A 24,326-nucleotide genomic window follows, 5' to 3' on the forward strand; every position below is an offset into this window, starting at 1 on the left:
CTCACCAGGCATGGTGGTGCATGCCTGTAATCCCAGCACTTCAGGAGACCGAGGCAGGCAGATCACCTGAGGTCCAAAGTTCCAGATCAGCCTGACCAACATGGTGAAACCCCGTCTCTACTAAAAATACAAAATTAGCCAGGCATGGTGGCAGGTGCGTGTAATCCCAGCTACTCAGGAGGCTGAGGCAGGAGAATCGCTTAAACCCGGGAGGCAGAGGTTGCAGTGAGCTGAAATCACGCCATTGCACTCCAGCCTGGGTTCAAGAGTGAGAGTTGGTCTCAAAAAAAAAAAAACTTCACATGTATTGCTTCATTTAGCCTGAGATGAATGGAGTACTCCCAGGTTGACATCCCCAACATAAGACTTACTCCTCTCTATTGTCATTGCTTTATTATCTTCCTTGTGAAGTGGAATCTCTACCAGTGTGGGAACTTCCTCTACCCTGCTCATCACTGCACCTCCAGTGCTAAAATGTAGTGTCTATTATATGGTAGACTTGCAATATATACGTGCTGAATAAACCAGCAGGCCAAATTAACCAGATTTGGAGCTGACTGAATATGGAGCTTAAGAGAGAAGGAGCCTGGGATGACTACTGGATCCCTGTTCTTGTGAATGGTCTCGCTGCTACCTGGTCACTCACTACAGGAAGAGCAGGCAGAAATAGGAAGGGAACCATGGTAATAAAGGACCCGATCGGGGATAATTGGGACTTCCCCAGCCTGAAGAAATAAAGACTAATGCCCAAGTAATCCTTCCATGAGAGCTGGGAGAAGTCCTCTGGGTGGCTTTTACGGAGTCTGATAACTCTGCAGCCCGTAACACTAAATCAGATGATCTACAGTATTTTTGTCGTCAGCAAGTCACCTGTGACAATTTAGACAAGGCAAGGGTGTATTTGGGCTTAAGTCAATATGGAAGAAGTTCCGTAAAAGTTTCAAGAGGGAAGAAAAAAAAGCCCCACTGAAGCCAATGTTTCTGATCCAGGTCAGACTCTAAAGAAAACCACATGAGCTTTCAGACATGTTGGTCAATTAGCTAAAGGGAGCACTCGCCATACCTTCCAAATGCTTTCTTCTTTCGGGGGGACTTTAATTAACAGGCCAGAGGAAGTCTGGCAAAGAGAATGACAAATGGGAAGTGGATCACCTTCAAGAACCCACTGGCACAGAAACAGAGAAATTGAGACTGGCTGGGATGCTCAGCATTTATTAAAATTTTCAAAGTGTGAACTCACACCTCAGTCAGACTGTCAGTGTGCTGGCTGCAGAGAAGATTGGGGCCCATAACAAATTCTGCAGACGGAAGCCATACCACCAACATTAATCCCAAGACTAGGGCTGACTCAGGGAAGGTAGAAAACTGAAGTTTGCATGTGGCGTCTTAGGAGAGCAGGGCCCTTGGGCAGAATGTGACTTCCCTTGCTAGTGTTGTCTGAGCCTTAGGTGGGCTCAGAAAGGAGGTGTGTGTGGGCCTTGGCCAGCAGCTCCTATAAGGGAATGAAGTGGGGGCTGAGGAAACCACCAGGCCATGCACGGTTGGGTGCTAAGCAAGAGGAAGGTTGTTACCGGAGGCCGGGGGGACCTGAAGGACCTTCACAGGCCCTTCTTTGTCATTCCCATAAATGCTGGTGCTCCCCAGGATTCAGTCTTGGTCTGCTTCTATTAGTTAATGCCTCCAGCTCCAACCTGACTCACGACACCTAGATGCATTCTACAGTCTGCCTACTGGACTTTGCTTAGTGGGTGTCTCATGGGCCCTTTGAACTCAAGATCCCCCCAAACCAGACTCATTTTCCTAATTCCTGCACAACCCTGCTCCACCCCAAAGTCCACTCTGTGAGTGGATGGCAGAACCATCTACTCAGACACTTGAGTCAAAAACCTGGGTATTGGCCTCGCCTCCTCTCTTTCTTTTATCCTCCATCTGTAAATAGTCAGCAAATCTAGTTCTCTACCTGTTGAATGGGTCTCAAACCCAGCATCTCTCTCTACACCCTACCTAGAACACATCAGGTGACTGTAGGTGCTTCCCTGTAGATCCTGTGATAGGTACAACCAACCCACAGTAATTCAGAGACCGGAGGGCTGTGACTGTTTGCTTCCCCTCCTCTTGAATCGCAGATGCCCCTCCTCAGCCTTGAATCCTAAAACCTAGCCCATCAAGCCAGCTCTCACAGGACTGGGGATCTTAAGTCTTTGCCCTAGGGTTCCTCATTTCTTCCTTAGCCTCTGCTCCTCACCTGGCGCTGGCCAGACGCCCCACTCACCCCTGCTTATTCTGCATAGAAACCTGCTTGCCTCTTTCTCCTTGTCCTGCCCATCCGCCACCTCATCCTCTGAATGGCTCTGAGCGGCAGTGCCTCTCCTGATTGAGCCTCTCAGCTTGGGTTTAGCACCTTCTCTGAGTTCCCAGAGCCTTCTGTGTGTCCCTATTACCACATTCATCTCACCATATTGAATTTTCCTCATCATTTGTATAATTGACCCCTTGGCAAGGGAGGCTTAAAATGAGGTCAGTTTCTCTCGTATCTAGAAATAAGGCAGCATATCATTTTTAGAGAAAATGACTCAAGTGCCTAAATCAATGGCTTAACACATTAAACGTTTACTTCTCGGCCGTGCACAATGGCTCACGCCATTAATCCCAGAACACTGGGAGGCCAAAGCAGATGCATCACCTGAGATCAAGAGTCCGAGACCAGCCTGGGCAACATGATGAAACCCCGTCTCTACTAAAAATACAAAAATCAGCGGGGTACGGCTGCACATGCCTGTAATCCCAGCTACTGGGGAGACTGAGGCTGGAGAATCACTTGAACCCGGGAGGCGGAAGTTGCAGTGGGCCAAGATGGCATCACTGCACTTCAGCCTGGGCCACAGAGTCAGACTCTGTCTAAAAAAAAAAAAAAAATGTTTACTTCTCCCACTAAAGTTGGTGGGGATGGGATATAAATAAGTAATGCCTTACTCTATTCATTGTTCAGGAACCCAGACCCCTTTCCTGTAGGTCCTCGGAGACTTCTCCATAAGCAGGTGGATCAGGAAAGAGCAAGGACCACATGTGAGCCAATTCTAGACGTGGAGCAATCACCTCCACTCACATCCCACTCACATGGTAACACCTACCTTCAAGGGAGCCTGGAAACATAGCTGAGGTCCATGCCCGCGAAGAAGAAAATAATATGAATATTGGTGAGCACTAGCATTTTCGGCCAGACCTAGCCATGTTTACCAGGCAAGGATTTGTCTATGTGATTAGTTACCAAGTTTAACCTTGACAAAGAGAATCTTCCTTCTTTGAAGAAACCTAGACAGGCTTAGCAAGAAGAATAAAGGCAAAGGCCCCTTCAGACTCCCTTCACTGCCATTGCCACACCAGTTCCCCTCTCCAACCACCCTGGCATCAGCCCATCTCAAGGCAAGCCATCTCTAGCAGAAGGTAGGGCACCTCCTGTCTTAAAGGGTAGGGTCTGACTACTGTGTTCTTGTGATGACCTGGGAGTCAATAGGACTTGGCCTCTCCATGCACACTAGTAAGCATGCAGGGAGTCATAATGGGGTTACTGGAGGAGAAAGCCTAGACTTCTTCGAAGTAAGAGCAGGACAGGAGTAAAGAGAAGTCTGTGGCTAGGCGCGGTGGCTCATGCTTGTAATCCCAGCACTTTGGGAGGCCGAGGCAGGCAGATCATGAGGTCAGGAGTTCAAGACCAGCCTGTCCAATATGGTGAAACCCTGTTTCTACTAAAAAACACAAAAATTAGCTGGGTGTGATGGCACATGCCTGTAGTCCTAGCTACTCAGGAGGCTGAGGCAGGAGAATTGCTTGAACCCAGGAGGCAGAGGTTGCAGTGAGCCTCTAGAAGTGTCATTAAAATCAGTCCATTTGATTATTATCTGCTACATATATATAGAAATCAGAGCTGTTGATCGAAATGCAGGTTGGAACATGATGGGGTACTACATGTTCCTGAATGAAGGGGCAAAAGATTTATTAAGCCCTTGGTCGAGGATGTTTCATTCATTAAGTCATCCAATCTCCTAAGGACTGCATAAAGTAGATATTTAGGTGTCATTTTTCAAGTAAGAAAACAGAAACTCAGCAAGTATAAGTAATTTTTCTGAGGTCACCCAGTTAGTGAATGATTGCATCAAGATTTGAACTCAGAACCAGGCACAGTGGTTCACATCTGTAATCCTAACACTTTGGGAAGCAAGGCAGGAGGATCACTTGAGGCCAGGAGTTTGGAAACAGCCTAGGCATAGTGAGACCTAGCATAGTGAGACCACTATCTCTACCAAAAAAATTGAAAATTAACTCGGCATGGTGGGATGCACCTGTATTCCCAGTTACTCAGAAGGCTCAAGCAGGAGGATGGCTTGTGCCCAAGAGTTCAAGGCTACAGTGAGCTATAATCATACCACTACACTCCCTAGGCTACAGAGCAAGACCCTGTGTCTTAAAAGAACAAAGATTTGTACTCAGGTCCTTATTCTTCAAAGCCTGCCATCTTTTCACATATGATGAGGTTCACACTCCTCCTACCAACAGAGACAGCTAAGAGTGAGCCACAGCGGACGAGTCAGCACTTCTGAGAAAGCCAAGGGGCAGAGGCATTGCTTGAAGTGAAGTGAAGCAGGGATGGAGGAGGGGAAGGGAAAAGGAAAGAGCACTCGCTGAGGGCCCGCAGCATGCCAGGCACGGGGCGTGGCGCTCCCCACGAGGTATTTCATCTCTTCCTCATAGCAGCCTAGAAGACAGGCGTAATGATCTTCACTTTACAGAGAAGGAAAGTGGGCACAGAGAAGTAAAGTCACTTCACAAAGTCGCAAACTGTACTGGAGCTGAGATGGAAAGGGGAACGTAGGAAGGGCTGAAGATTCCATTGTCAAGGCCCTTGCCTGACATGTCCACTGCCACCCGTGCCGGATTATATCTAATCCAAGATGCTACCTGATCCAGAAGGATTTATGAAGGCAAAGTGTTGGGTGCATTTGGCTAGAGCCCAGCCCTCCTAGGGTTCTGAAATCCAAGATGGTGAATCCCTATCACACTCAGAGCAATGGTTCTGGGGGCTGCAAACTTTGGGGCAAATGCAGGACAGAACCTGAGCCTTCTCCTCACCCCAGGCCCAGCCTTGGGGGAAGGCCATGTGGAAGCACTTTGTCTTCCCCTGGCCTCCTCCCACTTGTATTGCCTGGCTCTGATGTGCGTGAGTATTGCACTTTAAGATGAAAAGGCTGCAGAGACAAACAAAGAATAAAATCAAAGAACACAGAAAACTTCAAGTACAAGAACTGCTGCCATGCCGGGCACAGTGGCTCACGCTGGTAATTCCAGCACTTGGGAGGCTGAGGCAGGCAGATTGCTTGACGTCGGGAGTTCGACACCAGCCTGACCAACATGGTAAAACCCTGTCTCTACTAAAAATACCAAAATTAGCCAGGCGTGGTGGTGCATACCTGTAATCCCAGCTACTAGGGAGGCTGAGCCAGGAGAATCGCTTCAACTTGGGAGGTGGAGATTGCAGTGAGCCACGATTGCGCCACTAAACTCCAGCCTGAGCAACAGAGCGAAACTCCGTCTCAGAAAAAAGAATGGCTGCTATTTTGACTGCCTGTCATTTAGAACACTAGCTTGCTAAAATCTTTTTCTAGTCCCTGGTTCAAATGCCACCTCCTTTAGGAAGCCACTTCCTGGAAAGAATGCCTCCCTCCCTCTCCAATGCTCTGTTTTATGGTTAGTTTTTTAATTATCACATTCAGCCCAATAATTAATTATACTTCCTTGCTAAATCATGGTCGTATTAAAAGCAAAGACCCTGCCCTCTTTGCAGTAATGAAAGTAAACTAATAGCCACCATCTGTTGGGTACTCATGTGTTCCACATGCCTTATATTCATTATCTCCTGTGATACTCATGATATTCTATTTCTTCCCACCATTTGGAAACTGACATTTAGAAAGATCACCCACAGGTTCAAGGTCTAAACTCAGATCCAAGGCTGGGCTCCTTCCAATAAGCAATGATGCACAAAGTATTTATTATAAAAGTAGTTGTTCAGTATTGGTGAATTCATGGGTTCCAATCCTGTCGCCCAGTGTATCACTAAAACAGAATGCAGGAGCGTTTCAGTTTCCCATTGCTGTATAATAAACCGCCCCCAGTCTTAGTGGTTTAAAGCAACACCCATTTTCTTTGCACTTGATTCTGAGGATCAGCAATTCTGGCAGGCCTCAGTGAAGACCACTCCTCTCTGCCCCATGCAGGGTCTGTGTTCCTCTCCATGGCCTGTCTCCTCTTGCCGTGGCACATGTGTTTCACTCTGACTGAAAACAAAGTCTTCTTAAAAGACTCCTTTATCTCAGAGGGTCAATTCTGCTGCATTCTACGATAGGCCAAAGCAAGTTACAAGTGCAGACTAGATTCAAGAGAGTACAGACTTCGACTCCAGCCCTTGTTGGGAGGAGCAAGCAAGGTCACATCGTGAAGGACATGGGCCTAGAAGTGATCCACTGGGGCTGGGGTGGTTAAACTGATGTGCTCTCTTAGCTAGGCTGTGGAACCCAAATGTGGTCAAGCACAAGTCTAGTTGTCAGGGTGAAGGTATTTGTGGATGTGATTAATGTTTACAATCAATTGACTTTAACTGAAACAAATTTCCCTCAATAATGTGGGTGGACCTCATCCAATCAGTTGAAGGCTTTAAGAGCAAAGACACAGATTTCCTGATAAAGAAGCAATTCTGCCTCAAGTCTGCAACATAGAAGCTGTGGAGTTTCTGCTTGGGTTTCCAGCATGCTGGCCTGGCACACAGATTTTGGATTGCCAGCCTATTGAGTGATCCTTCAGACTTTAGGCTTACCAGGCCCCTCAATCATGTGAGCCAATTCATTAAAATAAATCTCTCTCTCTTTCTCTCTCCTCTCTCTCTCTCTCTGTGCATGTGTGTATACATGTACACAAACATATACATATATAATAGTGTACATGTATATATATAATACTGTATGTGTGTGTATATATATATATATATATATTTAAAAGCATGTGTCTGTGTGTGTATAAAATAGTATATGTATACAAACTATTAGTTCTGTTTCTTTGGAGAACCCTGAAAAATACAAGGACCATTTTTAACAATCTGCTACAAACACGAAAGATAGATTCTGATCAGGACATAGGGCTGTGGCATTAACTGTCCACTGCCTTGAAGAGAGGGAGACCATTCCTAGTATGATCTGGAAATCAGAGCAGAGCTGCCTCAGACCTGGGACTTTTCATGAATCTTCTTGTTTGTCTGTTTTGGCCAGGGTTTGCTATGATAATCACCAGATACACTTCACAAATCATCTCTTTTATAGAATGGCACAGGCTCTAAGTAAAATCTTTGCTGGATCACGCACAATCTGATGAGGACGCCACTGCTGCCACTGCTGGACCCTGGGAACTACCACTGACATCTCCGCTGCCTCCACTGGACATGGGGCATGAAGCAGACACTGCTGGCACCAGAATAAATTCTGACTTGCCCCTGAGTCACTCACTAAGGACCCAGAGCATTTACAGTGGACATTTCACTACCTGAAAATTTGACTCTGTGTAAAATTCCTCACCGGGCAGGAGTGGAGGAAAAGGAGGCTAAAAGGGGAGTAGATTCAAGGCTACCAGCTAGTCCCAGGAGAGACCTGGTCTCACATACCCACAGCCCTACCTTCCCCAACTTGCAGATCAATATCAGACATTTACATTCAATATCCCCATTATTGCAGGTGACAAACCATTTTAAGTCAGTTCACTACCTGTGTAATGAGCTGTGTGAGTTCCCAGCAGGAAGCAGGGAGTACACTCAAATCTATAATAAAGGGGCTATTCTTAAAGATGTGAGCAGACTTTAAGGAAACCCTCAAGGGTAGCTGGGGTTACCGCAACTGGGCTGCCTAGAACTTAAGCAGCTCTGGTCTTCTGGCTGGGAGAATGCCCTCTGTCCCTCCCAGCCCAATCTCCTGCCTGTGCCTTGTTAAAAACTTAGAGGGTGCTGAAGCCCATGGAAGCAGTCTGTTAGGGTCAACTTCCCAGGGCACAGAGCAAGGCAGAGAAGAAGGGAAGGGTGTTGAGGGATAAATGACAGGCACCCAGCACACCATCCTTCTGCAAGACAGCACTAGCAGTGTCTCTAAGCATGGCTTTCTCCCTCATGCCTGGCTTTGTAGTCTTTAAAATCCCATTTTAACCTGAGTGTGCACCTGTAATCCCAGCTACTCAAGAGCCTGAGGTAGGAAGATGCCCTGAGCCCAGGAGTTTGCAGCTGCAGTGAGCTATGATGGCATCACTGCACTCCGGCCTGGGCAACAGAGCAAGATGCTGACTCTTAAAATAAGTAAAATAAAATAAAATCCTATTTCACTCAAGCATTTGTAGGGTAAAGAAAGAGGACAGTACATTGAATTTTTCCCAAGCCACCAAGAGATGACATCTGAGGCTCAGTGCTCTGACCTATAAATTTCAGATAGCAACTTTTACTTCCCAGGGTTGCTGTGTAAGTGTTCAATGAGCTTATGTGTGTGTAGAATCTTTACAAAGTATAAAGAAACATACAGAGATGCTCTGCTATGACTGATGGGAATAGGAGGGCCACAGACATAAAGCCACGTACCAGGAAGGACAACCAGCCTACTCCAGTTCATCACCCTAACATGTCGCTCTTCAGCTACAGGCCTGGGTGAGTTCCCAGATCCCCATGAAGCCACCTCTGCTCTGATGTGCCAGCAGTGAGGAGTCCAGTCCGGATCCCTGTAGCATCAGTGATGACCGCCTAGATGAGCAGGCGGGAACTGGTCCCCTTGTCAGCATGACTGAGGAGCTTGAGATGCATGACGTCAGCCCAGTTTTGGTTTCAGGAACGTTCTTTTCTCCCACGAGACCCCATGGGAGCGCTTACAGCCACAAGGGTTGTTTAGGGACCTATGAAGTCAGTGGGGGTGACAAAGCATGCTTTCCTCGGGGAGCGGCTTTCCAGGAGCTGCTGGCCAGAGAGAGAGGCACAAGTTGGCAGGGCCAACAACTGTCCCTCTGCATCCTCACAGGACCCTCGCTAAGCCCTTAGCAAGAATGGCTCCAGAATTTATGAGACCAATAGAGGCTCTGAAATGGCTTTTTATTTTAAGAAGAAATTGGAAAAATATTGCAGGAACAGTGAGATTCACCCTCTGCAGAGGGGGTGAAGCAGCATGTCAGTCAATGGCGATGGCGCCACAGCAACTACTGCCCAAGCCCACTTGACTTCTGAGTGAAACATCTGCTTTACTCAAGAAGGAGGAGAATATCTCTGCTCTGCTTTCACAGCTAGTGGCTCCCCACTGCCCACAAGACAATGCCCAAAGCTCCCCAGTCTGGCATTTCAGAGCCGCCCCAGCTGGCCCCATCCTGTGTTTACAAGTCTACTTCCCGGTACCACACTCCCACACTCACAGTTCTGCATCACGTGGCAGTCAGAGGCACAGGCTTTGGAGTATGATACACCAGATTTCTAATCTGGGCTCCGTCCCTTACTAGGCCGTGTGACTTTGGGCAAGATCTTTAACCTCTCTGACCTGATTCAGATTCTACATCCTAAAAAATAACAGCATTTGGCCAGGCGTGGTGGCTCATGCGTGCGATCCCAGCACTTTGGGAGGCCGTCGCAGGCAGATCATGGGGTCAAGAGATAGAGACCATCCTGGCCAACACGATGAAATCCCGTCTCTACTAAAAACACAAAAATCAGCTGGGCATGGTGGTGCGTGCTTATAGTCTAGCTACTCAGGAGGCTGAGGCAGGAGAATTACTTGAACCCAGGAGGCAGAGATTGAAGTCAACCAAGATCACGCCACTGCACTCCAGCCTAGGGGACAGAGCAAGACTCTCTCTCAAAATAAATGAATAAATAACTAATAACAATATTTGCCACAAATTAAATGAGATTATTCACACAAAACCTTCAGCACATTACCTAGCCCATAACCTAACTACTGTGGTTGTTACCAAGCTGAACTCCTGGCTGTACCCCATCCTTGGCCCCTAGAATCCTGCCTGTCCAGCCTCTCACCAGTGCAAGCCCACCCTGAGTTCCACAGTGCTGCTCTAACCACACTTGTCTCTCCTCTGGCCCTGACCTCCACTCCTCTCTCAGGACTCCAAGTAACCACACTTACCCTAGGAAGACCACAACCATGGGTTGGAAATACTACTGGATTCGGCATCCGAAGACCCTGGTTCAATTCCCCACCTCTCCGGTGACTCAACACCTGACCTTCCACCAGTCACTCAACCTCTCTGGCCTTCTGTTTCCTCTTCTCTAAGAGCAGGGAAGAAACCCTTTCCACTTGTTATAGAAAGCCAAGAGGACGATATGTGTGAAAGGACTTTGTAGACTCTGAAATGCAGTGGAGTGTTAGGAAAAAATAAACTATTAAGTTTTAGGGCAGTAGTAATACTGAGCCATAAAAACTAATTTTTTTTATGATTTGGCTCTTTGTGATTTGTAACTTTTCTACTGGAAAACCCAGTGTACTCGATGATGCGAGAGACTTCATGTAACTGGTAAGTGAAATTTCCCGTGGGCTTCCTATTTTTCCCCCTAGTACCCACTCTGAAAAATGCAAAAATAATTTATGTTGTTGCTAAGACAATGGGAGTTCTATTTCTCATTTGCAAGACACTTTACAGTTTACAAACCGTTCATACATCCTAGGGCCTAAGGAGGCTACAGTTGGCTTGAAGAGCCAAGTGGAATATTTTGTGTCAACCCTAAGTCACTTCCCTGCATCAAATCCAAGAGTATCAGAGCTTATGATTACCTGGAAGCAACCCAGCCTCATCCACAAAGGGCCAAATGCCCAGCCATATGTCAAAATCAAGCCAAGGTTTTACAACCTCGTAGATAAAAGGATCACTTCTTTTATTTCTTGCAAAGTGCAAATCTAGCCATTCTTTTTTTCTCTCAGGGAAATACACTGAGACCTCAATTTACCAACTCAAACAGCCTGTCAAGGTCTCTATACATTCTATGCCAAGGTGTTGCATTTTAACTTTCTTGGCTGACATTTCCTAGGCAACATCTAGTTAGGGAACTTCACAATGCTTGACTGTCCAGTCTCCTTGAGATAGGGGAAGACATCTTGGGGAAACAGATTAATCTGTGAGCACAAAAAAAAAAAAAAAAAATTAGTGAACTTGTTTAATACTCCACAGCATCATAGATGAGATGAAAAGCTATAATTATTAATGTTCTGGGCTGCCCCAATTATTTCCATTTAAGCAATGGAAGTCCTACTAAGGTAAGAAAAAGGAAGCTGGAATATTTAAGTCCGATTGGTGACCTTGAGAGATAGACAGTGAGAAAATCCATTATTTCAGCTCTGTCTCTAGTTCATTGTATAACCTTGAAGAAATCAGTTCCCTTCTCTGGGGTTCCATTCTTAGTTGGTTAAATGAGAGGGTTGGACGCGTTGAGGTACAGCAAGTACATGCCACACATGTTGCCACAGGACACTTACCCATCCAAAGCCAGTGCATACTTTGCTAATCAATCACAGCACCCTTATCCAGCAAGCAGGACACAGTACAGTGCCACCAATAGGCCAGAGCTGGCACATGAAGCAAATAAAACCTATTTGCCATCCCTGAGCTAGATGACTTCTAAGGAGTTTGCCTGTGATGACATTTTGCAATCTATGCTCTAGTGACGAGAACAAAGCAGAAATCGAGAAACGTGGGGCCTTGTCACCACCCTGCCTTGAGTTTTCGGTGTCACCGAGAAAGTAACTCAAAATGTAGGTCTCTCTTTCCCCATTTGTTAAATCAAGGGTAACAATTTTATTCCTGTAATTTTCAGGATCTTTGCAAAGATGAAAATTAAAATTACCACACAGTGTCTTAAAACAATGCAATCTTAATATATTACTATTCTGTAAGTCAGGAGTTCAAAATGGGTTTCACTGAGCTAAAATCTAGGTGTCAGCAGAGCCTGCTTCCTTTTGGAAGCTCTAGAGGAAAACCCACTGCCAGCTCTACAGGCTTCCTTCATTCCGTGACTGGCAGCGCCTTCCTCTGTCTTCAAAGCCAGCAGTGGGGCACGTTCACAGCTCTCTGACTCTGACGCTTCCCTTTATTCTCAACTCTCCGTCCCTTATCCTAACCTCCTGCCTTCTCCTTCCAGCATTTAAGGACCCCTGTGGTTACCTAGGGTCCACCAGGATAATCTTCCTCTCAAGATCCTTAATCATATCTGCAAGGTCCCTCCTGCAAAGTGAGGTAACAGATTCACAGGTTTGTGGGGACTGGGACGTGAGCATCTTTGGGGGTCCATTATTCAGCCTGCCACACCTCACATAATTCCTTATAAACACCATCCTCCTGAACAAAGACAAACTGCTCCTGGAGAAAGGCTGAAGAAAAAATTAAACCGCAGGGTCACTAGAAACTTGCTATATCTGCCTGCCTAAACACCAATGGTTAACATTCAGAAGAGAACCACAGGAAGGCTAGTTCAGGATGTTGTCCATTTCAGCAACTCTCCACCAAGGTTTTGAGAGGAAATACACAAGACCAATTCAAAAAAAAAAAAAAAAAATACCAAACTCAGGATGGAAGAAATACTACGTTTTAAACTATCCAACAGCACCCTCCAGTGCCAAGAAGCAGAAAGAGGGGAGAAGGGCTAGCAATTTGGTAAAGAATCAGAATATTGTCCGGGTGCTTACGCTTGTGACACCAACACTTTGGGAAGCCAAGGTTGGAGGATCATTTGAGGCCAGAAGCTTGAGACCAGACTGGACAACATAGCAAGACCCCATCTCTAAAAATTTTTTTAAAAATGAGCTGGAAATGATGGTGCATTGCCTGTAGTCCCAGCTACTCGGAAAGCTGAGGTAGGAGGATCACTTGAGCGCAGGAGTTTGAGGCTGCAGTGAGTTATTGCATCACTGCACTCTAGCCTGGGCAACAGAGCAAAGTCTTGTCTCAAAAATAATACTAATAATCAGAATATTAACTTCATGGTTCTCCATTAGACACATAAGGCATGGGATCCAAGTGATCTGAGACTAGCCCAGGCATGAACTGCCTCTTTTTGAAACAGAGTTTCACTCTCGTTGCCCAGGCTAAAGTGCAATGGCATGGTCTCAGCTCACTGCAACCTCCCCTTCCCAGGTTCAAGCAATTCTCCTGCTTCAGCCTCCCAAGTAGCTGGGATTACAGGCACCCACCACCACGCCCAGCTGATTTTTGTATTTTTAGTAGAGAGAGGGTTTCATCATGTTAGCTAGGCTGTCCTCAAACTCCTGACCTCAGGTGATCCACCTGCCTCCGCTTCCCAAAATGCTGGGATTACAGGTGTGAGCCACCACTCCTGGCCAGCATGAACCACTTTTTAAGCTCACCAAGTGATTCTGTGTTTTGGACCTCTGATTTACGGTTAAAACCACTGACTTCAGCAAAGCAGTAAACACAGTCTGAAAGCCTTCTAGGCTTTGGGGACTCAAAAATAATATGATAAGGCTCCTCCTCAAAAAGAGCTTCCAGTCTAGGTAGACTACAAGAGCTGGAAGAGACACTGACCACAACTAATGACTATGGGACATAAGGCAAATTGCTTAACCTCTCTGTGCTAGATTCCTCATCTGTAAAATGAGGATAATAATAGTACCTGCTTTAGTAAGTACTTACAATACAGGTATTGATCGACTTACCACCTATGCAACTTACGACCATTCGACTTTACGACCACAATCGTTAGCCACGACTGCTCCACGTCTGGCAGCGCAAACGTTGCCCAGCTGGGCGTACGACAGTGTGGACCAGCTTCCGGCAGCACTACTATCTCTGCGTGCACCATTTCAACTGTACATATAGCCTACTCAACTTACGACCAAATCATGTTACGACCGGTCCGCGGTCCCGACTGGTCCGCAGTCCCGACCGTGGTCGTAAGTCAAGCACTAGCTGTAATAGTACCTACTAAGAGAGTTAAATGATATAACTCACCTAAGGCACTTAATATGGTGTCTGCGGCTGGGCACGGTGGCTTGCCCCTGTAATCCAAGCAGTTTGGGAGGCTGAGGCAGGCAGATCACCTGAGGTTGGGAATTCGAGACCAGCGTGACCAACACAGAGAAACACTGTCTCTACTAAAAATACAAAAAATTAGCAGGGCGTGGTGGCAAGTGCCTGTAACCCCAGCTACTCAGGAGGCTGAGGCAGGAGAATCGCTTGAACCTGGGAGGTGAAGGTTGCAGTGAGCAGAGATCACGCCACTGCACTTCAGCCTGGGCAACAAGAGTGAAACATATATGTACATATGGTGTCTGATACAAAATAAGCACACAGCAAGCTTTAGGGGCCAACTGGTGAGCCAGAGATGGGAAGTACATGGCTAACGTGCCGGTGCCACTCACTGCCAACCCCAGAGTCATCTGAATGCTCCATCCTATTGAATGTGGACAAAGCTTCTGAATTTTTCTTAATCTAGTTCTCCATGCATGGGAGAGAGAGAGGCAGGAATCCAATTTACCTTGAAAATTCCCTTTGCATTTTTTACTTAGGGAAATGGAGACCCAGGAAGACTAAGTTCACTGAACGAGCCTATGCAGAGCTGGGAAAAGGGTCTAAATCCTCTGGAACTGATGCTCCACACATGCAGCTGTTCAGCAATCACAAGCTTGGTGGGGTCTACCATGGCTACAGTGTGCTGTGCCCATAGGCTCCTTCTGGAAGGTTCCTGGATATTCTCGTCTACTGCCCTCTCTACCTGATGCTTCCTGGGTATTCTGTAGCAGCAGACAGTCCCATAGTGGGCCAGATGACACTGTAAAAACCCACACGCACTCCCACTAACAGAGCCCTGATACTTACCTTGTGCTAATTGTTTGGCATACATTACCTCAGATGACTTCATATTGATTGTCCGAGGCAGAGATTTTTAACCCCATTGTATAGATGAGAAAACTGAGACTTAGAGGTTACTGTCTTGCCCAAAAAAAGATTATTAAGAGGAAGAAGAGGATTCAAATCCAAGTCTGAGACCCACAAGCTTCATTATTGGGGCATATTGTTTAGCGTTATTTACCCATAACTTCAGGAAGCAGATCCATTAGGCTTTGCTGTGCTCCCCAAATTCCCAAGCTTCCCTTCATCATAACATTTACTAAATTACACTGAACCTACTAAATTACACATATGGGCCTCCCCATGAGGCTGAAGTCCTTCAGCCACTACTCTGGCCAACACACACACACCTACCTACGTACCTTCTCTGGTAGAATATCCCACTTCTCCTTCAGTTGTATGCTTATAGCCACTCTCCAGGCAGCCTGCCTAACTGCCAGGTGTTCCTGTTATATTTACCGGTATCAACCTGTATTTTCCTTGTTTCAGTCCTTGTCAAACTATCTGCAATATGTTCTCTGATGACAGTGGAATTAATCTAGAAGTCCATATGACATGTGAAAATTAAGAAACACTCAATTATATTCAGTAATAATAGCTACTATTTATTGAGCTTTGTGCCAGGCACTATATCAAGCACTTGTATAAATACATATACACACAAATATACACACACAAACTCACACCCATACATCTATAATCTCATTTACTGACTACTCCAAGCCTCTTAGGTAATTGTTGTCACTTTCTTCATTCTGTAAGAGGTAGGGGTGGGCGCATGCAGGGAATCAGCCTTGGAGAGGTTAAGAGATTTGCCCCAAACTGAGTAGATATATGTGGCAAAACCATAATTTGAACCCAGATCTGTGAGTCTCCATCCCACTATGTTAACCTGCCTCAATGCAGCATGAGTTAGACTCACACCTTTGTACAAGAACCAGGGGCCCTATGAGAACAAGTTCAACAATGGAAAGTTGCATTCCTTTCCTCTTCTTCTTACTGTCACTTCAACTACAGACATACCTTGGAGATACTGCAGGTTTGGTTCCAGACCACTGCAATAAAGTGAGTATCACAAAAAAGGGAGTCACACGAATTTTTTGTTTCCCAGTGCATATAAACTTTATGTTTACACTATACTGTAATCTAGTAAATGTGCAATAGCATTTTGTCTAAAACAATGTACATACATTAATTTAAAAATGTTTCATTGCTAAAAAATGCTAATGATCATGGGAGCCTGCAGTGACTTGTAATCTTTTTGCTGATGGAGAATCTTGAGGTGGCTGGGGCAGTTTCTTAAAATAAGACAACAATGAAGTTTGCCACATTGATTGACTCTTCCTTTCACAAAAGATTTCTCTGTTGCATGTGATGCTGTTTGATAGTATTTTACTCACAAGGAAACTTATTTCAAAATTGGCATCAGCCAGGCAAGGTGGCACTCAAATGTAATCCCAGCTACACGGGAGGCTCAGGAAGGAGGATCACTTGAGACCAGGAGTCCCAGATCCTGTCTTTCAAAAACAAAAATGGGTCAATCCTCTCAAACCCTGCCGCTGCTTTATCAACTAAGTTTATGTAATATTCTAGATCCTTTGTTGTCATTAAAACGACGCTCACAGCATCTTTACCAGGAGTAGTTTCCATCTCAAGAAACATCTTTCTTTGCTAATCTATAAGAAAAGTAAGTTCTCATCCTTACAAGTTTTCTCATGAGAGTGCAGCAGGTCAGTCACATCTTCAGGCTCCACTTCTAGCTCTCTTGCTATTCCCACCACATCAGCAGTTCCTTCCTCCACTGAAGTCTTCCACTCCTCAAAGCCACACATGAGAGTTGGATTCAACTTCTTCCAAATGTCTATTAAGGTTGATATTTTGACCTCTTCCCATGAATCAAAAATGTTCTTAATGAGATCATCTAAAATGGTAAATCCTTTCCAGAAGATTCTCAATTTACTTTGCTCGGATCCATCAGGGAAAAAAAATGCTATCTGCAACCACATGAAATGTGTTTCTTAAATAATAAGATGTGAAAGTTGAAATTACTTCTTGATCCATGGTCTGAGAATGGGTGTTCTGTTAGCAGGCATGAAAACAACATTTATCTCCTTGCACATCTTCATCAGAGCTCTTGGGTGATCAGGCATTGTGAATAAGCAGTAATATTTTGAAAGGATTTTTTGTTTCTGAGAAGTAGGTCTCAACAGTGGCCTTAAAATATCCAGTAAAACATGCTGTTAACAGATGTGCTGTCATCCAGGCTTTGTTATTCCATGTTCTAGTTCCAAGAGACCTAGAAGCAGAAACTGAAGATGTGACTGACCTGCTGCACTCTCATGATAAAACTTGTAAGGATGAGGACTTGCTTTTCTTATGGATTAGCAAAGAAAGATGTTTCTTGAGATGGAATCTACTCCTGGTAAAGATGCTATGAACATTGTTTTAATGACAACAAAGGATCTAGATTATTACATAAACTTGGTTGATAAAGCAGCAGCAGGGTTTGAGAGGATTGACTTTCTTTTTTTTTCATAGCACAGGCACAGTAGATTTAGCATAACGTTTAAGAGCCCTAGGATCTTTAGAATGAGTCACCATCTGCACTATCCCCTAACAAGAGAGTCAGCCTGCCCTTTGAAGCTTTGAAGCCAGGCGTTGACTTCTTCTGTATAGCTATGAAAGATGGTGTCTTCTTCCAATAGAAGGCTATTTTGTCTACATTAAAAATACGTTGTTTGACGTAGCCACTTTCATTAGTTATCTTAGCTAGATCTTCTGGACAACTTGCTGCAACTTCTCCATCAGCACTTGCTTCATCACCTTGGACTTTGATGTCATAGAGATGACTTCTTTCCTTAAACCTCACAAAGCAACCTCTGATAGCTTTCAACTTTTCTTCTGCAGCTTTCTTGCCTCTCTCAGCTTTCATAGAATTGAAGAGTTAGGGCCTTGCTCTGGATTAAGCTTTGGCTTAAGGGAATGTTGTGGCTGGTTTGATCTTCTATTGAAACCACTAAAACTTTTTTCATATCAGCAATAAGGTTGTTTGCTTGCTTATCACTCAAGTATTCACTGGCATAGAACTTTTAGTTTCCTTCAATAAATTTTCCTTTGCATTCACAAGTTGGCTAACTGGCACAAGAGGCCTAGCTTTCAGTCTATCTCAGCTTTTGGTATGACTTCCTCACTCAGCTTTATCACTTCTAGCTTTAGATTTAAAGTTAGAGATGCACAACTCTTCCTTTCACTTGGACACTAAGAGGCCACTGTAGGGTTATTAATTGGCCTAATTTTAATATCATTGAGTCTCAGAGAATAGGGAGGCCCAAGGAGAGAGATAGAGAGGTGGGGAAACAGTCAGTGGAGCAGTGAGAATACACATGACATTTACCTGTTAAGTTTTTTTGCTTTTTTTTAGAGACGAGGTTTCTCCATGTTGGTCAGGCTGGTCCCGAACTCCCAACCTCAGATGATCTGCCCGCCTCGGCCTTCCAAAGTGCTGGGATTACAGGCGTGAGCCACCGCGCCCAGCCTTTATCTGTTAAGCTTATCATCTTATGTGGGCACCACTTAATGACACCCCAAAACAATTACAATAGTAACATTAAAGATCATTGATCACAGATCATCATAATAACAGATATAATGATAATAAAGAAGTTTAAAATTTTCCAAGAATTACCAAAATGTGGCATAGAGACACAAAGTGAGCACATGCTGTTGGGAAAATGGTGCCAATAGAATTGCTAGATGCAGGGTTGCCACAAACCTCCAATTTGTAAAAAAATGCAACATCTACAAAGCACAATAAAACAAAGTATATCTGTACTAGAAAAGTTACCCAATAGTTTAGTTAATAGAATAGTTCATTGAACTCAACCATCAGAAGTTGCCAATAAATAGGCCAGGCACAGTGGCTCACGCCTTTAATCCCAACACTTTGGGAGGCCAAGGTAGGCGGATCACCTGAGGTCAGGAGTTCAAGACCAACATAGCAAAACCTTATTTCTACTAAAAATACAAAAAGAAATTAGCCGGGCATGGTGGCACTCCTGCAATCCCAGCTATTCAGGAGGCTGAGGCACACGAATCGCTTGAACTCGGGAGGCGGAGTTTGCAGTGAACTGAGATGGTGCCACTGTTCTCCAGCCTTGGCAACAGAGCAAATCGCTTCAAAAAAAAAAAAAAAGAAAAAGAAAAAAATGTTGGAGATGATGAAAGAAATGATACTTGGCGGCTTGTTCCCATTTCCAAAGCTCCAGAAGGAATTGTTGAAGCAGATAAAGAGCGAGCCATCCCCTCAGATTATACATACATTCACCTCTCATCAGAATCTGAGCTTTATGTGAAAAGAGAGAATTTTGTTCCCTTCTGTATAGTCAGAACATAGAACACTGCCTGGCACAGAGTAGGTGCTCAAGGAATAAACACTGTTGAATGGACTCATGTTAACCCATACAATGGCAGCACGGAGGCAGCAGGAGAGACCACAAGGAACTCAAAATTACTGTTAAAAGTTGTACACGTCGGGCTGGAAGCGGTGGCTCATGCCTGTAATCCTAGCACTTTGGGAGGCCGAGGTGGGTGGATCACCTGAGGTCAGGAGTTCAAGACCAGCCTGGCCATCATGGTGAAACCCCATCTTAAAAAAAAAAAAAAAAAAAAAAAAAAAAAAAAAAAATTGTACAAGGCTGGGTGCAGTAGCCTATGCCTGTAATCCCAGCACTTTGGGAGGCCAAGGAGGTGTGGATCACCTGAGGTCAGGAGGTAGAGACAAGCCTGACCAACATGGTGAAACCCCATCTCTACCAAATACAAAAAATTAGCTGAGTGTGGTGGCACATGCCTGTAATCCCAGCTACTTGGGAGGCTGAGGCAGGAGAATCACCACTGCACTCCAGCTGGGCAACAAAGCAAGACTTTGTCTCAAACATATACATACATGAAATATACTGGTAATTAATTGTGTATACTCATATTATCATATACCATAATATGAAATACGGTGTATTTCATCATCCCTAACAATAATAATATGACATAGGGAATACTAGTAATTAATGCACAATATTTCACATAAATTGATGAAAACGGCTAACAGATTGTTACCATTTTTCCTGTGAATGGGCCAGTGAAGTCTGTTGAACAAAAGGAGACAGAAGAGTGCGTGTGTAGGAGAACACAGAGTTCAGGAGGGGGCTTGAAGGAAGGAACTGAGAGAAGATGGGGCAAAAGGAGGCTGACGCCAGAGGAGGAAATTTCCAAGGGGTGGCAGGTTAGAAGCGGTTCAGGAGGGGCATCTGTGTGCAGGGGAGGGAACATTCTCAGCAACTCAGCTGGATGGCAGAACCTTTGCTCCCTCCTCCCTGGGACTCCCAGCCGCTCTGCTATGCGGCTCTCTCCCAGGAGCTACTTGATGGTCTTTTTGATTTTTTCCTAAATGCTCCACCTGATTTTTAATCATGGTATTCTACAAAGCAATTACTCCAACTCACCCCCTTACCATAGAAAGCTAATTCTAAACAAATTAACCAACTTTTAAAACAAGAATACACAGTATGAAGTCTTCAGTAAAGGCTGTTAAAGACAAGGAGATGGCTATCTTCAGGGAGTGGTTAAACGCAGTCTTGGCTCTGCTTGACTAAATCACCTCTTGAAGCACTAGTCAGTCCTAACCTTGGTGACAGGGGAGAACAAGTGTCAGCAACTGTCACAGCTGTGCCATGTCCACAAGAGGGCAGTGGTGCATGCAGTCAGAACCCAGGTTCTCTGGCCTCAGCCGCTGGGATCAGAATTAGCCAAGATCATCTCACAGACACATGCGCACACACACAGATACGCGCGCGCACACACGCGCGCTCACACACACACATATGCGCACACGCACAACACGTGGAGCACGGAGCCCAGGGAGGACTCGTCTATGGTCTCACAGAGACAAATTGCAGAGCCGGGCCTCCCTCCATTCATCAGTGGTTCGCTGGGGAGTTTCTGGTAACAGACGTGCTGGGGCCCACCCAGACCCAGTAAGTCAGAATCTCCAGGTGGGGCCCAGGCCTCAGTTTTTTAAAGCACCCCAGGGTCAACAAGTCCTGCTAGCTCCATGGTTGCCTCTCAACAAAAGGAAGGGAAAGGAGAGAGAAATATGAGTCTTCTGTACTTTAACAAGTCTCAAGACACTAAATGAGGCAGGAGAGGGGGAGGCAATAAATTATGCAATATTAAGAGAAAAAGAATACAAAACAGAGTATACGTCAAGGCCCCAGCAAACAGTCAAACAGGGTACCTTGGGAAGAGTTAACAAGGGAATTGCTAATGTATAGTCAGGATGCAGAGAAACCACAAATCAGTATCTGTGGGGGCAGTGACCCCCAGGCCAAAGAGAGTGGTTATGGGAACCTAGGGACCAGGCGGGCTGGGTGGCTTCCCACCGCCTGGCAGGAGCTGTGACCTCCAGTAGAGGGAAGCAGCCAGGGGAATGAATACCCAAACCCACTCTTCCCCACCCTCTGAGTCCCTGCTCATCGGGCCAAACTCAACCAAAAGCCAAAAAGCAAGGCAGTCATTGAGAGAGTCGCTAGAGATTTGCTCCTGGGGCACAGAACAGGCTGGCCAAGGACAGTGAGTAGTTTGGTGGCACACACAATCATTGTCCAAGCGTTTGTCCATTCAACAAAAGTTGAAAGAGCATTGCTAGATACAGACACTATTGTGTGTAAAACAATTTTTACTTCTATTTCTCTGTGGATGAGGAATAGACATTTTTGCTGGTTTGAATGCAATATAGACAAAGTCTCTTCTGGGAAAACAATAATGGAGCTTTAGTTAGAAAACGAGTGATTCCTAAGCATTCTTACTTCTTGGATTTGTTTTAATATAGCAATGAGCAAGTTTCTTTAGAATTGGAAAATAGGAAAAAGACTTCATTAAGTTACAATGCAATAGGGGTGGTAACTTCCTGGTTGAAACTACAGAATCTCTTTTCAGAGGCTTAGAAAAAAAGATGTATGCGCCTTATATTTATTATACAATGTCTGCCTGTTCAAAGAAGTTTCATATATATTTCATATACATGATCTCACCCCTAACCGCCCTGCATCAAGGCATTTATTTATCTGGCCCTGGAGGTGGAGTTCAGGGGGTTCCAGTTGAGAGCTCAGCAAAATTGAGTTCCAGCTCTCCATGACCTCACTGGGTGACCTTGGCCCAGTCACTTCCCCAGTCATAATATGAGAGAACTGGATGATACATGTAGGTTTCAAACATTTTTTAGCAGGAGGACTTTAAAAAATTAATAATCTTACATGGCAACCAACAATATAACAGATTTAGTAGCTCTGTACTTGTTGAAACAGATTCCCTCTTACCCTGTGGCTAAACACTCCAGTGGAAATTCTAGAGAATTTTTCAAATTCCTTGCAGGACTGTGTTCTATGAAATATTAGTTCCATGACATAGTAATGCTGGCATTTAGGAGGAAAAGTAGCGGGAAAGTAGCAAAGTTCAACAGATTTTCTTTTCTGTGGGAATTTTGGGGGACTTTAATACGGTAAAGTGTTTTGTCAATCTCCAATCTGGTGATTTGCTATATAGTTGGAGAAACAATGATCTAGATGAATTTCTTTTGATTTTTTTTTAACCACAATCCACAGTCAGAAATACACTTTCTATCAGGCGTGACTCAACACATACACAGAGATACATACATACACACATTTCACAAAACAATATTTATCTTTGCTGCACTCTGATACTGTCTAGTCTATTTCTTTCATTTTTTAAAATGTTTAGGTTGTGTGTGAGAGTGTACACGAATGTGTGTTGGGGGTGTGGGTGGGTGTGTGTCACTGGGTCATGATGCAAAATTTATTTCTCACTGTAGGCTGCAGTCACAAGTGTGTGAACGCTGCTATCTTGGCAACTCTCAGCTCTAAGACTCCACCCGTGCAGGCCGCAGGCTGCTTGTGGGTCTCCGAGACACAAATTAACTGATCCCTTCTAGGGCTTAAAACATGGGAGCCTCTGTGCCTGTCCTCCCAGCTGAGTTGGGCTTAAGAATGTGGACAGGATGGAGTGAAGAAAGCTGGCACTACCCTGGTCTGGGAGGTACGGTCAGGAACAAAGACAGAGTTTGTTTCAACGGCTGCCAATCCCGCTTCATTAACAGGCACTAAATTCATTCCGCCTTCGCTGCCCCATAGGAGGCCCCCCTCACCCCATGGGCCTGCCAGCCACTTCCACAAGGGGTTAGTGTCAGATCTGGGCAGCTCTCCCTGCCTGATGTGATGGGCATTCAGGTTGCCTGTGAGAATCGGAAACAGGGTCGCGCTTGTCACTTGAAAAACAACATCCGTCCCCCACAGCCCCACGTGCTCCCTGTTCCCACTCTGACCCTGAGGAGGACCCAGAAAACAAACACATCTTGAGGTGTGTCAGTGGCAGGAAGGGTGCTGGCCAGCCGGCTGCTGTGTGCAGGTCCCCGGAGGATGTCCCACTCGCCTCTTTTCCTCAGCCCCTCTCCTTACTTCTTGTGTGGGGCATCTGAAAGGACCACCTTTCCAGAGCCAGCCTCCCTGAGCAATGCCCTGGGAAGATGGGGAAGGGAAGACAAACTTCCTAGTAGGGTCTGTCACCACCCTGGCACCTTAAGCAATAATCTGGTGGCATTTTCTTTTGTATGGATGAGGGAAATGAGGCTTAGAGAAGTTGTCGCTCAAGTCTGTGTGGTACCAAGTTTAGGAGCTTCTAAGCCATGGGGAAGAGGGAGGTAGCAGGGATAGCAGATCAAACTTGAGGAAGGTGGGACAGCCTCGGGCTTAGGCAAAGTGGCCAATGTTTCGCAGAATTAGGAGCCAAAGGGTCAAGGTGTGGGTAGCTAAATGCAGCCACAATGGGAGTCGTGAGCTGGAGGTGAGAGCACACATTTTGCCATCATATGGACCCAGTTGTTTTAATTAATGGACTTTATTTTCAAGAGCAGTTTTAGATTTACAGCAAAATTGAGCAGAAAATACAGACCCCCCCTTATACTCCCCATCACACACTCAGCCCACCCCCACCCCAAGGTCCCCTACCAGGGTTACCTTTGGTAGAATGAGGAAACAACATAGACACATCATTATCACCCAAAGCCCATAATTTACATTAGGGTTCACTCTTTTTTTTTTCTTTTTTTGAGACGAAATCTCACTCTTGTCCCCAAGGCTGGAGTGCAATGGGAGTGCAATGGCGCGACCGCGGCTCACTGCAACCTCCACCTCCCAGGTTCAAGCCATTCTCCTGCCTCAGCCTCCCGAGTAGCTGAGATTACAGGCGCCTGCCTCCATACCCATCTAAGTTTTGTATTTTTAGTAGAGACAGGGTTTCACCATGTTGGCCAGGCTGATCGCGAACTC

General features: G+C 45.3%; 1 long non-coding RNA gene across 1 annotated transcript; it reads right to left on the bottom strand.

The window, feature by feature from the left end:
• Window positions 1-16,462: 16,462 nt before the first annotated feature.
• LOC116563718 lies at window positions 16,463-24,057 on the bottom strand. Its single transcript, XR_004274536.1, has 3 exons — window positions 24,046-24,057; window positions 19,852-19,856; window positions 16,463-16,546 (listed from the first exon to the last, which is right to left on the bottom strand). It is a non-coding gene; the product is annotated as an uncharacterized LOC116563718 (long non-coding RNA).
• Between the last annotated feature and the right edge of the window lie 269 nt (window positions 24,058-24,326).

The sequence above is a fragment of the Sapajus apella genome, unplaced genomic scaffold (genome assembly GCF_009761245.1).
Source record: "Sapajus apella isolate SASKATOON/1434 unplaced genomic scaffold, GSC_monkey_1.0 scaffold36, whole genome shotgun sequence".
NCBI lineage: Eukaryota > Metazoa > Chordata > Mammalia > Primates > Cebidae > Sapajus > Sapajus apella.